The following is a 15302-nucleotide window of genomic DNA, read 5'->3' on the forward strand; positions in this document are numbered from 1 at the left end:
TAAATACCTTAATAAGATCTGGAGGGGACTTGCAGAAGCTCTCCACTTCTGTGCTGCTTTCTGCTGCTGCTGTTTGGCCCTCTGTGCCTTTGCAGATGCGTAGAAGTGCCTTATCCGGATGAAGGTTCTGGTTTTACCGTACACTGTGATGAGCTCTTGAGGAATAGTTGGAAACTTCTCAATTAAGTCTCGTCAGGTTTCTGATCACATTGCCGTCTTTACACAGACTGCTGCCATGAAAAAAAGCACCTCTAACTCCTTAACAACATCAAACCACTCATCTGAAGGGATGATTAAGCCACCACGAGACAGTTTCTCAATCCACCCAGAACTTGCACGGTCTTTCGACATTTCGAGTGTCTTACCACTAGGATGACCAAGTGATTTGTCACTGGAGACGCACCTGGAGGCAATATATCCAGCGATGTAGTAGAGACCTTCTAGAGAACACTCTGAATCTTCTATCAAAGGTGGAACAACTAAGTCATGTACTGTAACGTCCCACATTTGTTGATCACCTTCTATCGTTGACAACGCTTCCTCAGTGCCCGGCACAAGTCCTGTAAACAGGTTGGAAGTCAAATAATTTGTATCGGTTTCCACTGAGACTGGACAAGAACTGCGTAACTGAATGTCAGCAAAACTTTTGTTCATAACTAAAATACGCAAACAGCTTTTAAATTCCAGTGGTAAGGGACGATCATAGGCTCTGCCAATTGCTCTTATCTGGGAAAATAAGTTTTCAAGGCAGTCTTGGTTGAACCTTGAGGTCAATACATACTTGAAACCGTAGCCATGTTTTAAATCCGAAAAACAACCCAGCAGTGACCGAATCGAGGTGAGTAATCCCTTTTGGAAAGGAAGTAAAGTTTTATGATTTCCCACTCTCATTTTTTCACAGACGGAGTAGAATCTGCGAAGAACTTCCTCCTGCGTCTCCTTACACCAGGGCTTAACAACTGGCCGGTTTTGAGCGCGAGTACTCGCGTCTGCTCAGGCACGTGCTCGCGAGCAGGAGCATGGTCGCGGAGTAGGGAGGGAGGGGAAATGCGCGCGCACGTTTGAATAGGGCCGCAGCGTGCCTATTGAATTCGCGCCGACTGTGTAACGTTCAAAGTACTACGATCAGCTCTAACAGTCACTTCGCTGGTTAAGAATCATGCCAAGTCGCCGTTGTGTAACCCCAACCATGCTTTCGCAGTTCAACCCCCATTGGGAGGAATTGTATCTGTTTACAGAAAAAGTTGGTGTTGCAAAACGTTTAGTATGTCACAAAACGCTGAATTCTTTTAGCAAATTTAATTTGCAGCGACATTATATGTCGTACCACGCGAAAGACTACGGAAGTGGAAAATGTGATGGACCAGATCGCGCACAGGAAGTTATTAAACTTAAAAGGAAGCTATCCGAAGAAGATCTGGACGACGAAGAAAAATCAACTGAGGCAGCTCTCAGAGTGAGTTACAAAATTGCTTTCCTTTTAGCAAAATCCCTGTGGCCCTTCACTGATGGCGATTTAATAAAAGAATGTTTGTTAGTTGCAGCGGAACATTTGTGTCCATCTCAAGTTGAACAGTTTCCGATTGTGCCATTGTCTAACATGACCATTATGCGTCGCATACAGGACATGGCAGGCGACTTCCAGAGCCAGCTTGCAAAATCTGTAAAGATTTTATGCCGTATTCTCTAGCTCTGGACGAAAATGTTATCACTGGAACAGCTCAGCTTGCCATATTTATTAGAGGTGTTAATAGAGATCTTCAGGTGAGGGAGGAGCTCCTCGATGTAGTAGCCATGAAGAACACTACAACCGGAGGTGATATTTTATGTACTGTTGAAGAAAGTGTTGAAAATATAGGATTGTCGTGGAATTCTTCAGTTTCAGTGTCTACAGATGGTAGAGGCATACACTAAGCTAATAAAATTGTGTGGCACGTGTACATTCTCCTTTATTTGTTTCATTTGTCGCAATAATAATTCGTGAGTGATATCCCTGCAGGTGGCCGCGGATTTACATCGACTGGCGGCAGCTGTTGTGTGCCCCACGTGACTCTCCCCACTCCCCACTCTCCGCTCTGGTCCGGTAGTGGGGGTAGCGTGCTCGCGCTGCTCCGTGCTCGCGCCTTGCTGCTCACACCTTGCTCCGAGAGCACGTATGTTGTGAAGCCCTGCCTTACACAATCCAAAAGCACTTGAAATTGGTAGTTTGCCGACAGGTACCCTCGAATTCATAACATCAAAAGTGTCGTTCACCAATCTGAAGAATTCTGCCGTGTCTTTTTCTTCAGGTATTACAAAAGAAATTGCTTCTGATGCAGTGTTGGAAAAGAGTTGGCAAGCAAGGTGAACGCACTGTCGATCTCTTCCACAAACTGTCAGATGATGAGCAGTAAGCTTACGGCACAGCTTCAGTTCTCCATTATCTTTCGACAATAGTTGCTCGATTACGCGCTTTGTTATCGTTCTTCCGTCACTTAATGAGAAACCATCATCTAAAACGTGGTTTCTGAGAAGTTTCACTATATGTGGTACATCAGGAAATACCCAAACACGTTTCGTTTCATCATGTGGGTTGGTGAAGCACGTGTTTGTGTGTTCGATGTGGAATTCCTTCCAAACTTTCCCATTTTTACCCCCCAAATCAGACACTATACCAACTACGACAAATCCCACTTTCTGCGTCTCTCTGACGATACTGATCAGTGAATCCCGATTCATCGTAGTATCAAAGTTATAATATACGGGCTGCTTCCAGGTTCCACACAAACCACGTGCCATAACAACCTGTACCAGGCTATGTGATCCATATATGGTGTCAGTTTCTTGGTCGTAGCATATGCGACCACATTCATTTCGTCAAAGCTTAACACACACAGCTTCTCTGCTTGACTTAAGTTTGTTGTTTGCTTATTCATTAAGGACAATACATCAGTCAAAATTCCGGGAACACAACGAAAAGAATTGGATATCCTTCGTTTTAACGTAGAAAATCCAGGTAATGGTATTCCCATTGTTGTTGTTGTGGTCTTCAGTTCTGAGACTGGTTTGATGCAGCTCTCCATGCTACTCTATCCTGTGCAAGCTTCTTCATCTCCCAGTACCTACTGCAACCTACATCCTTCTGAATCTGCTTAGTGTATTCATCTCTTGGTCTCCCCCTGCGATTTTTACCCTCCACGCTGCCCTCCAATACTAAATTGGTGATCCCTTGATGCCTCAGAACATGTCCTACCAACCGGCCCCTTCTTCTGGTCAAGTTGTGCCACAAATTTCTCTTCTCCCCAATCCTATTCAATACCTCCTCATAAGTTACGTGATCTACCCATCTAATCTTCAGCATTCTTCTGTAGCACCACATTTCGAAAGCTTCTATTCTCTTCTTGTCCAAACTATTTACCGTCCATGTTTCACTTCCATACATGGCTACACTCCATACAAATACTTTCAGAAATGACTTCCTGACACTTAAATCTATACTCGATGTTAACAAATTTCTCTTCTTCAGAAACGCTTTCCTTGCCATTGCCAGTCTACATTTTATATCCTCTCTACTTCGACCATCAACAGTTATTTTGCTCCCCAAATAGCAAAACTCCTTTACTACTTTAAGTGTCTCATTTCCTAATCTAATTCCCTCAGCATCACCCGACTTAATTCGACTACATTCCATTATCCTCGTTTTGCTTTTGTTGATGTTCATCTTATATCCTCCTTTCAAGACACTGTCCATTCCGTTCAACTGCTCTTCCAAGTCCTTTGCTGTCTCTGACAGAATTACAATGTTATCAGCGAACCTCAACGTTTTTATCTCTTCTCCATGGATTTTAATACCTACTCCGAATTTTTCTTTTGTTTCCTTTACTGCTTGTTCAATATACAGATTGAATAACATAGAGGAGAGGCTACAACCCTGTCTTACTCCCTTCCCAACCACTGCTTCCCTTTCATACCCCTCGACTCATATAACTGGCATCTGGTTTCTGTACAAATTGTAAATAGCCTTTCGCTCCCTGTATTTTACCCCTGCCACCTTCAGAATTTGAAAGAGAGTATTCCAGTCAACATTGTCAAAAGCTTTCTCTGAGTCTACAAATGCTAGAAACGTAGGTTTGCCTTTCCTTAATCTTTCTTCTAAGATAAGTCGTAAGGCCAGTATTGCCTCACGTGTTCCAGTATTTCTACGGAATCCAAACTGATCTTCCCCGAGGTCGGCTTCTACTAGTTTTTCCATTCGTCTGTAAAGAATTCGTGTTAGTATTTTGCAGCTGTGGCTTATTAAACTGATTGTTCGGTAATTTTCACATCTGTCAACACCTGCTTTCTTTGGGATTGGAATTATTATATTCTTCTTGAAGTCTGAGGGTATTTCGCCTGTTTCATACATCTTACTCACCAGATGCTAGAGTTTTGTCAGGACTGGCTCTCCCAAGGCCGTCAGTAGTTCCAATGGAATGTTGTCTACTCCGGGGGCCTTGTTTCGACTCAGGTCTTTCAGTGCTCTGTCAAACTCTTCACGCAGTATCGTATCTCCCATTTCATCTTCCTCTACATCCTCTTCCATTTCCATAATATTGTCCTCAAGTGCATCGCCCTTGTATAGACCCTCTATATACTCCTTCCACCATTCTGCTTTCCCTTCTTTGCTTAGAACTGGGTTTCCATCTGAGCTCTTGATGTTCATACAAGTGGGTCTCTTATCTCCAAATGTCTCTTTAATTTTCCTGTAGGCAGTATCTATCTTATCCCTCGTGAGATAAGCATCTACATCCTTACATTTGTCCTCTAGCCATCCCTGCTTAGCCATTTTGCACTTCCTGACGATCTCATTTTTGAGACGTTTGTATTCCTTTTTGCGTGCTTCATTTACTGCATTTTTGTATTTTCTCCTTTCATCAATTAAATTCAATATCTCTTCTGGTACCCAAGGATTTCTACTAGCCCTTGTCTTTTTACCTACTTGATCCTCTGCTGCCTTCACTACTTCATCCCTCAAAGCTACCCATTCTTCTTCTACTGTATTTCTTTCCCCCATTCCTGTCAATTGTTCCCTTATGCTCTCCCTGAAACTCTGTACAACCTCTGGTTCTTTCAGTTTATCCAGGTCCCATCTCCTTAAATTCCCACCTTTTTGCAATTTCTTCAGTTTTAATCTACAGTTCATAACCAACAGATTGTGGTCAGAGTCCACATCTGCCCCTGGAAATGTCTTACAATTTAAAACCTGGTTCCTAAATCTCTGTCTCAGCATTATATAATCTATCTGATACCTTTTAGTATCTCCAGAGTTCTTCCATGTATACAACCTTCTATCATGATTCTTAAACCAAGTGTTAGCTATGATTAAGTTGTTCTCTGAGCAAAATTCTACCAGGCGGCTTCCTCTTTCATTTCTTAGCCCCAATCCATATTCACCTACTATGTTTCCTTCTCTCCCTTTTCCTACATTCGAATTCCAGTCACCCATGACTATTAAATTTTCGTCTCCCTTCACTATCTGAATAATTTCTTTTATTTCATCATACATTTCTTCAATTTCTTCGTCATCTGCAGAGCTAGTTGGCATATAAACTTGTACTACTGTAGTAGGTGTGGGCTTCGTATCTATCTTGGCCACAATAATGCGTTCACTATGCTGTTTGTAGTAGCTTACCCGCATTCCTATTTTCCTATTCATTATTAAACCTACTCCTGCATTACCCCTATTTGACTTTGTGTTTATAACCCTGTAGTCACCTGACCAGAAGTCTTGTTCCTCCTGCCACCGAACTTCACTAATTCCCACTATATCTAACTTTAACCTATCCATTCCCCCTTTTTAAATTTTCTAACCTACCTGCCCGATTAAGGGATCTGACATTCCATGCTCCGATCCGTAGGACGCCAGTTTTCTTTCTTCTGATAACGACATCCTCTTGAGTAGTCCCCGCCCGGAGATCCGAATGGGGGACTATTTTACCTCCGGAATATTTTACCCAAGAGGACGCCATCATCATTTAATCATACAGTAAAGCTGCATGCCCTCGGGAAAAATTACGGCCGTAGTTTCCCTTTGCTTTCAGCCTTTTGCAGTACCAGCACAGCAATGCCGTTTTGGTTATTGTTACAAGGCCAGATCAGTCAATCATCCAGACTGTTGCCCTTGCAACTACTGAAAAGGCTGCTGCCCCTCTTCAGGAACCACATGTTTGTCTGGCCTCTCAACAGATACCCCTCCATTGTGGTTGTACCTACGGTACGGCTACCTGTTGTAGCGGTCCTAGAAGTCTGACACGCGCTGCCGAGGGGCACCGGTTGCTCGCTCGTTGGCACCGTTAGGTTTCCCCGAGCAGTGCCAGCCCGAACATTGACTACGCGCGGGTAACAGGGTAGTATCGCGGGCCCTGGCGTAGGAATTTCCCTACTCTCGGGGGAGCAGGGAGGATGCCCTGCGGCAGTGTCCGAACGGATCACGACGGAGGCAGATTAGAAGACGAATGAGCAAGAAAACCACGGCCCTCGCCGCCACCGCGCTGCCAGTAGACCGGCAGCAGCTGCACGACAAAGCAGCGTGTATACGACCCGGAACAACCGGGAAAAACCCGGGAATTTTTTCATCCCGGAGAAAACCGGGAGTTTTTTAGAATTCCGGGAATTTTTCATTGTTTCTGGCTACATTTTTGTAACTTTGACTAGTAAGAACCAATACTCTAACAAATAATATTACAGTATCTCGCTACTGCAGAGTAATACTGCCGCAATAAAACACGAACGAGAGCAAAAATGAAAATAAAACCTAAGTTGCAAAGGAAATGCGCCATATACGGGAACAAAACACAATGCTCATACAAGCGTCTGCCAACAGCGAAATGTCAAGGCTTTAGGAAGACTGTGCAATGTTTTATAACAACAAATTGCCTCCGATAAGCGTGACATCACAACTGTTTACATTACATTCGTTTGAGCGGTTGCGGGCCAGTTTATGCGCACGTGCAGTTGAGTCGCGTATGAGCAGTACCTTATCCCGCTTCTGGCTACAGAAGTGTGGCAGTCAGCTGTATAAGCAAGCAGCCAGATGATACCCGGAAAAATTTTACTGTTGCACCTAAGCTGGCAGATTCACGTATGCGCAACAGCCCCGAAACTAGGAAGCGAGGGCAAACTGGGGTAACTATCTATCCCAGGCGGCAGTTTCAGGGGGGGGGGGCATCAAATTCATATTATTGAGGAAAAATATCTTGTTTCACAAAGCGCCTAGCATCCAGCGCACGTTGGTCTATCGATTACTCATATGATTTTCAACGCATCTCGGTTGGTTTTTGAACTTTTTTCGATCAAATTGTAAGTTGATTTCTGAATGAATCGTAAGATTTTTGAATGCGTGCATAGTGTACGTGATGTCTCTGCCAGGGGAATCCCCGTCACATCTGGAAAAATACTGCAGACAAAAGGGGACGAGTCTATACGAGCTGAGCGAAAAAAAGCCGAAAGGGAAACTGATAATCGCTGTTTTATGTGGTTGACTGGGTTTGCAAATCATCAGCATTGTTACAATTACTAGCGAATTCCATAGACTCAGGCTACCAGAGTGGAAATAAATGACCAACAGGAATAACAGGCAACTAAGATTACGTGCTGTCTTCTCCATGTATCCAACAAAATGAAATTTTGACAGAAAATTTTTCGCCAGACCAGTCCCCGGCTAGCAGCCGCCAAAGTTCTATTCTGGGAGTAGTGCGGAAAACGCGTTGTACGAGCACTTAATATCGCCTAACCGCAGAACAAATGTTGGATAACTAAACAGGTGATTGTAGCAGGGTTAGTGAAGTTAACCAGAGAATAAATTTTGACACTGGTAGGAATAGTTACAGAATTGGTTGCAGTGGTTCGTACTGGGTGTGTTGGTTTGTTAGGTGTCCATCTTCTTTTTCGGACTGCTAGTAGCCGGCCGGTGTGGCCGTGCGGTTCTAAGCGCGTCAGTTTGGAACCGCGTGACCGCTACGGTCGCAGGTTCGAATCCTGCCTCGGGCATGGATGTGTGTGATGTCCTTAGGTTAGTTAGGTTTAAGTAGTTCTAAGTTCTAGGGGACTGATGACCTCAGTAGTTAAGTCCCATAGTGCTCAGAGCCATTTGAACCATTTTTTTTGGACTGCTAGTGATGGGCGGCTCCTCACGATGGCAGTGTGGCTCGCATTCTTTTGGGATGCTTGGTCCTTGATGGCGATGCTATCTTTGTTTGTCAGAGTCGGCGGCGGTGCTGCCATGGGTGTGGTGTTGGCAGTGGTTGTCCTCGTCGTTGCTGGTGCGCCTTTCGCAGCTTCAGTGAGGGTGGTTGTCGGTCTGGCGGCTGCTACGTGTCCATTTTCCGCTGCCTGGGGTCCATCGTTCCGTCTGTTGTGTGCTGCAGCGTTGGCAAAGGTGTACCCCTGCCGTGTTGCCGCGTTGCGGTCGGCTGCAGGTGCCTGTTGCCGTGCTTTGTATGCCTTTACAGCTTCACATCCCAGGTAGTTCCCAGTAGACATGGGCAAACTGGCACACGTAACTGTTTCGAAACAAATGAAACAATACAATGTAATGTTTCGATACGCTGTTTCGAAACAGTGAAACAGTTTGTGTTTTGTAATCTAATGAACCTACACATTTTATCACCTTGAATGTCTACTGTATAAGTATGTCCATATAAACACAAATGAGGTGCGAGAGCGCTAATCATATCGCAGAAAGTATGAAATTATCACTTAGGCGTCTTGGCAGTTTCGTATTTCCTGCAGCAAATGCGCTGGTTTCGCGTCGTGTGACTTTCATACTTTTCAATTGGCTGAGGACAGCCATAGCTGAAGACAGAAGAACCACCACGAACGGAACTGTAGGTGGGAGCAAACTGCAGAAACAACGGATATGCTACTGGGATTCCCACATTCCGTTAGTATGGCTAATATACCCATCCTGCTAATTTCCATGCACACAAAGGGAATCATTGTGGATAATAGGCACAGTGACTATAGACTCACAAATAACGCCAAATAATTCGAATAAGTAACAAAATATAACAAAAACATTTTGTCTTTCAAGGTGTTTCGAACTGTTACTATAAATTCACCACGCTTCTCGTTCACCATTACACTGTCAGTGATATGTCAAACAGATTGCTTGCAATTATACCTACATCAGATTTGTGGATATGTCTAATAACTGTCACTCTACGCCTTTTCTTATTCAAAATGTTGTATGCTTAGTTGCGTTTATTAATATTATTACTGTACATAACAGAGAAGCGTATGTTATAAAAAAGTGTAATTTAACTGAATGATTTTCTAATATTTATTATTTAATATGTGAATAGCATGCGTTGTTTTATTGTTTGGTTAGTGTTAATAAAGCAGATGTTACGCCATTTCGGAATAGGACAGTCAGCTAGAAACGAAGCTTTATTTTCGGATATCTTAAGCTTCATGCTATTGCTTCTCAAAAAGATTTCGACGCTCTTGAAAGTGTTTCATGAAGTGGTATGTTAAATGTGCTTCAGTACCTGTGCCGAGCCCGAATCTCGTCCGACACAGAGCTGAATGAAACATCACTGTTTCGATACAATTAGTCCGTTCCAAGCACAGGTGCACTGAAACAGCCTTATTTTGAAACAACGATACAGTTTCTGTGTCTGGCTCGAGATCGAATCTGGGCCGGTTATCCGAGACAGGGGCGGAATGAAACACCACTGTTTCGAAACAGTGAACCCCAGCCGTTCTGAAACACTGAAACAGTTCCACGTATCGATACAATGTATCGAAACATAGAAACAGTGGCCAAGTCTAGTTCACAGGGTGTTGCTGGAAACATCTGGCACATGTGGGTGGAGCGTTCTTGTCCTTTGTGCAGTTTTCCGTGGCGTGCACATCGCACGCACTTGGTCTGCATCTTGCAGTTTCTCGCTATGTGGTCTATCCCTTGGCAGTTATAACATAGCCTTGGGCCTCGTTTTCCTCTGGGTTTTTCGAGAGTGACATCCACGTCCCTAATAGAGGTGATTTCCCTGATTCTCCTGTTCTCAGGGGTATCTGCTGCTATTATTTGGAAGAGTGGAGTATCTTTTTTGGTTTTTGGCGACTTGACTTTGGTCACCGACCTGGGCGTGATTTTTAGCTTCTTTAGCTCCGTTTGTAGGTTTTCTACGGTAAAACGGTAAGGCAGCCCTCTCGTGACTAGATTGATCGTTTTCACGGGTTCAGTAGAGTAGGTGGAAGTATCCTAGCTTTTTCTGCTTCAATTCTCCTATGACCCGAGTGAAATCGTCTAGCGTTGTGGCCAACATTTAAACCAAGTGAAATTATACAATCAAAAAACCAATTTTGCCACTATTGGGTGGACCAACAATACATAATGTGTTTAATTTTTTATTTGGTACATATACACTATTACCTTCTATACCATGTAAATCCAATTCATTTATGGTTTTTTTATACAATTCCAAACCCATATCGAAAAATCGCTTGAATTTAGGGTCAATCAAATTAATAAAATATGGATGAGCAGATGGTATTACATTCACTAAATTTTCTGGTGGTATACAATTGTATGACATTAATATGGAAAGTACCTTTTTTGCCGTCTTTTCAGGGTTGCACCTTTGGTAGTCAGAGATTGGCTTGCGCTTTGTATGAGGCCATTTACGTGAGCCATCTCTGGTGAGTTCTTGTTGCAACTGATCATTAATTCGAGGGTTTTCCCTTTCCAATACTGAGAGGGATCCCTCGATGAAACTGACCCATTGTACAATTTCAAATTCACCAGGCACTCTCTTATGGGTTCCTCTAATCCAAACTTGTCCCCGACTTGGCCTTTTTTGCAAGAAGAAATATATGAGTATATTGAACCAGTCGAGGTCGGACATGGCTGTGATTGCTCTCCTTCGTCGTGGACATTTCTTAATTCTGGTGGCAATAAATGGGTCAACCCTAAATCGGCATCTACATCGTCTAGAGGAGTATGTGCAATCGTGGACGAGGTGGATGTGGTCGTCATCATGTTTCCATATGATAATTTCTCCAGGGTAGACTGATGCGATAGAAGCAATTCGTCTACCAAATTCATCAATATCGTTCGGTCCTCTGATGACAATGACATCAGTGTAATACCATCGTTCTGAGATTTCAGATATTCGCAAAAGTTCTGGCAACCAAACGATAATTGAGAACATGAATTTTAGATTTTCGTCAAACAATTCAAAATGGTGAATATGTATGTTCCTAAGGGTCCATCGGTTGCTCCCAACTGACAGTGCAATCTCGTAGCAATCCAAATGAAGATTTTCACGGTTGGATTCGTCAGGTGAGCTTGAACCAGCGTGAAGATGGACTGAAAGATTTCCGCCAGCGTCTCCATTAGAGGTCTGCAAGTAATAAACCAGGTAAATCATCATCGTAGTCTTCGGAATCAAATACTTGGCTTAATGAGCCACCGCAACGTACACTTCTGAATAAAGGACAATTGGCACAGAACATGCACCAAAGGCTATATTGCTTAATTTGTGGAGGACAAATTACACCATTTGAAAAATATGGTGGCTTGGTAACCATATTAATTTTCATATCAGTTAGAAGTGGTTGTAGTAGCGGATTTTGCCAGGAATCTGATTATTTATATAAGCAATTTTCACAAATGGTAAATACGAATTGCTTATAAGTAATTTCATAAAAAAACATTTTAATTTTAAATCGACTTTGCCAGAATGTAGTAGTATCGAAGAAAGACATTGTGGTTAAAGCGAGTGTCTCCCATGGAACTGGAATTCCAGCTCTTATTTTGGAAGCTGCTTCTATTGCATCATTTACAATTTCGTTAATCATTGGGACATTTTCACTTCTATCAAAAATATAGCATTCTGGCAGTCTATGTGAATTCAGCATGAAATTGAATTTTGAATATCTGAATTCCAGTAAAATATCATCTCGTATGGTTTGTGGTACTTCTAATTGATACACATCTAAAGCATTTGTAAGTCTTCCACAAACAGCAATTCGTGCAAGTTTGTACAAAGTGTCCATTATACAGAAATGTACTTACTGTTTCTGGGAGCTCGTCACACACAATAGACTTTTTCGAGGTGTAGTCAGAGGACATACTGTGAAGACAACAATTTTACGCCCCTTATATACTAGATTGGTTGCTAAGCAATTTCAGTTATCAATACTTACATTTCTATCATTCCAGATTACATTACCGAACAGCACGTGTTGGGCAACCTTTTGCTGGCGTGGGTGCTTGCTCAGATAATTGTCCTAAAAGGACAAATTATCTCGGCGGGACAGTGACGCCGCCATCGCGACCTTGGGACCCCGGGGCCCCTTTTTTTTTTATCAGTTGCAGACCCTCGAATCATGAAATGACGCGACGCAGTCATGTTTGGATTCATGAGGGTCTGCAACTGATATGTCATTGCCTGCTACTTTGAACCGGATTGGGTCGTTGGTGAGTTCCTGGATCGCCTCATGTAGCTCAATGTACAGCTTCTCGTACTTGATCGTGATGGGGGGAGGCTTCCTGGACTTGCTGGGTGTGCTTGCAGCCGGCAGCGTATTGCCGTTCGTCTGCTCGCTGGTGTCCAGTGGCTGGAAGACGTTCCTTAGTGGGGGCGGGTCGGCGGTCGTGACGCGCCAGGGTGGCGCCATCCTGGTGGCCTTAGTGAAACCCTCGGAGTCGGTTGTCCCCTTGGCTCTCTTGTAGTTGCCCACTGGTTTGTCTTCCATCGCTGGGGTGGCGGGCGGAGTCTCGTTGTTCTTCCTTTTTCGTGATTCCGTCTCGATGTCCATTGGGGTTGCGGCTGGCTGCCTGGCTGGCTGGCGGCTGCAGGCTGCTTGTCCATGCTGGTGGTCGCCCTGTCGTCGGCTTGCTGCTTCTTCTTCTGCAGTAGGCGCCAGGTTGGGGTAGATCCCCAAGGCGTATTTCAGCCGTCTTTATTCATAAATGAATAACACATACATAAGTACATAAATAAACATGGCATATTCGGTATACAGGTGCTATGTACCACGCCAATGTCCACCACCGGAGTGGAGACTTACAGGGCGACACAATGAGAAAAACTTATGTATATATAGAAAAGAAGCAAACACAAATGTAAAGACAAGGAAAGACAAAATAAGAACAAAGACGGATATTCCTCCTGTTGACAGGCCCCAGGAGTCAAGGCAGAAGAAATATCCAGCAGCCTAGCCGACGCCGGCTCGTGGCATCAGCGTTGGCGCCGTCATACGTTCGTAGATGCGATAACTCGTGCAGCAGCTCTGCAGTACTCTCGTGCTGAGTACCGCCAGTTCCCGGGGTCGAAAGCCTAACGCAGAGAGGTCCCTCGCCGATGCAGGAGACCGTGCGCCCCTCCAATTCAACGTTGCGGTGGACACAGTAACCTCCTAGACGTGTCGGTGCAGGTTGGAGATGGCACGCCAGATGGACGGCGTGTCGTAGTAGGCCGCCTTCTGGGAGTGACACCAGTCGAGTCGGAGATGGTCTCCGACTACCTGGGCGTCGATCACGCGGGCCAGCCGTCTTTAACCGCCACCACGTCAGGCTTGCCCTGAAGCAGTTCCGTGATTCTACTTCTTCTGCCGCGGCAACTTCCTGTAGAACACTGAGGAGTTCTCTCTGGTCTTCTAGAGTGTCATCAGGAGAAGGTGAGGGAGGTTTTGGTGTATCCCTGTCTACGGTTGCGTGTAGAAGTGGGGGCTACAGAAAATAGAGCTATCTGGCCTAGTGACCGCGGGCTGGTCCCACATGAAGGGGGCCCCGGATCACGTCGTTCCCTAGGTGGAATTGTTGCTGAACAATTCCCAGATCAACCACGTAGGAAGAAGTTGCAGCAAGCTGCAGGACCTGCGAGTCCGAAGACTCTTACACGACACAATTTTGCTTTCCACACAGGTTGTGTGGTGTATGCTGCAGGTTCTTCAACGCCGACTTCTTCTTCTTCTTAGTCTTCCTCTTCTTCTCAGCGTTCTTCGTAGAGGAGATGAGAGCTGCGGGAGGCAGCTTGCCACCGAAGTGGCTGCTTCGGCCTCTCGTCAGCGTCTCAGCTGTAGCTCACTCACTCACTTTCCTAATGAGCGGTCCTATGCTCGTGGTATGGCAGGGTGAGCGGCTAGCGCTATTCCTGCAGAACATGACTTGTGGAATTTAGGGAACTGACTTAATTTTGAACCGGCCTTTCGGATGCATGGCATCCTTTGACTGTTACGAGATTTTAGTCTCGCAACAGGTCAGGCCAACGTGTAGTCAGCCTGTGGTGGATGTTGTGGCCCAGTGCCTGTACGAGCCTGCTCTGTGACCTATTGGTCTCCTGGTAGAACTGTCTTGCCGTTTGACGAAATCTCTCCTTGAGCAGCGGGGTCCCGGTCTGCTCATGTAATCGGGATGTTGGGTAGCGCCATGGCAACCGGAGAGCGAGCCGTAGTGCCCGGTCCTGAACCCTCTGAAGCTCGGCAATATGTGTTTCGGCTGCGTTGCCCCACACCATGGCTGTGTACTCCAGCACTGGACGTTTTGTGAATACAACTGCTTCGCTTTTTGCGGCATTGAATTTGAGCCGCCATTTTGTGGACCACCTTCCAAGCTCTTCGCACCCAAGCTGGAGTCGGCACCTCATTTCAAGAACATTCATGCTGCGGACGAGTAGCGCCGTATCGTCGGCATATAGTGCCAGCGACACTTGCGCCACTCGTGGAGCGTCAGCAGTGTAGAGGGAGTACAGAAGGGGTCCGTACTCAAGCCCGAATTGGGCATTGGGTGGACACTCCCTCTGCCAAGCACAGGTGGAGTGTGCGGTTTTCTAAATAATATTTCAGTAACACTGCGTGTGGCGTCGGGACCCCGTGCACAAAAAGTTTGTACATGAGGCCATCATGCCACACAGAGTCGAATGCCCTGGAAACATGCAGGAACACCGCCCCTAGGTATTCCCGGGTTTCCAGGGCTCGCATGGCCTCCTCCACGAGTCGCAAGAGTTGGTGTACGGTGGAGTGGCCCTTGCGAAAACCGAATTGATCGTCCGCAAGCAGGTGTTGGGCTTACACGTGCCTGAGGAGACGCTTTGCGTATAGTCGCTCGAAAACCTTATACAGCATGGGCAGAAGGCTCACAGGACGGTAGGATGCCGCCTGTCTGGGTGTCCTCCTTTGCCTTGGGGATTGCTACCACTTCCGCACGTTTCCACGCGGAAGAGTAGATCCCCGTACGCAGGATCGTGTTAAAGATGTCTGTCTAGTTCTGGTGGGCCCCTGCTGGAAGTTGGCGCAAGAGGATGCCGACGATGCTGTCACCCGCTCCCGCCTTTTTC

Source organism: Schistocerca cancellata, chromosome 11 (assembly GCF_023864275.1).
Source record: "Schistocerca cancellata isolate TAMUIC-IGC-003103 chromosome 11, iqSchCanc2.1, whole genome shotgun sequence".
NCBI lineage: Eukaryota > Metazoa > Arthropoda > Insecta > Orthoptera > Acrididae > Schistocerca > Schistocerca cancellata.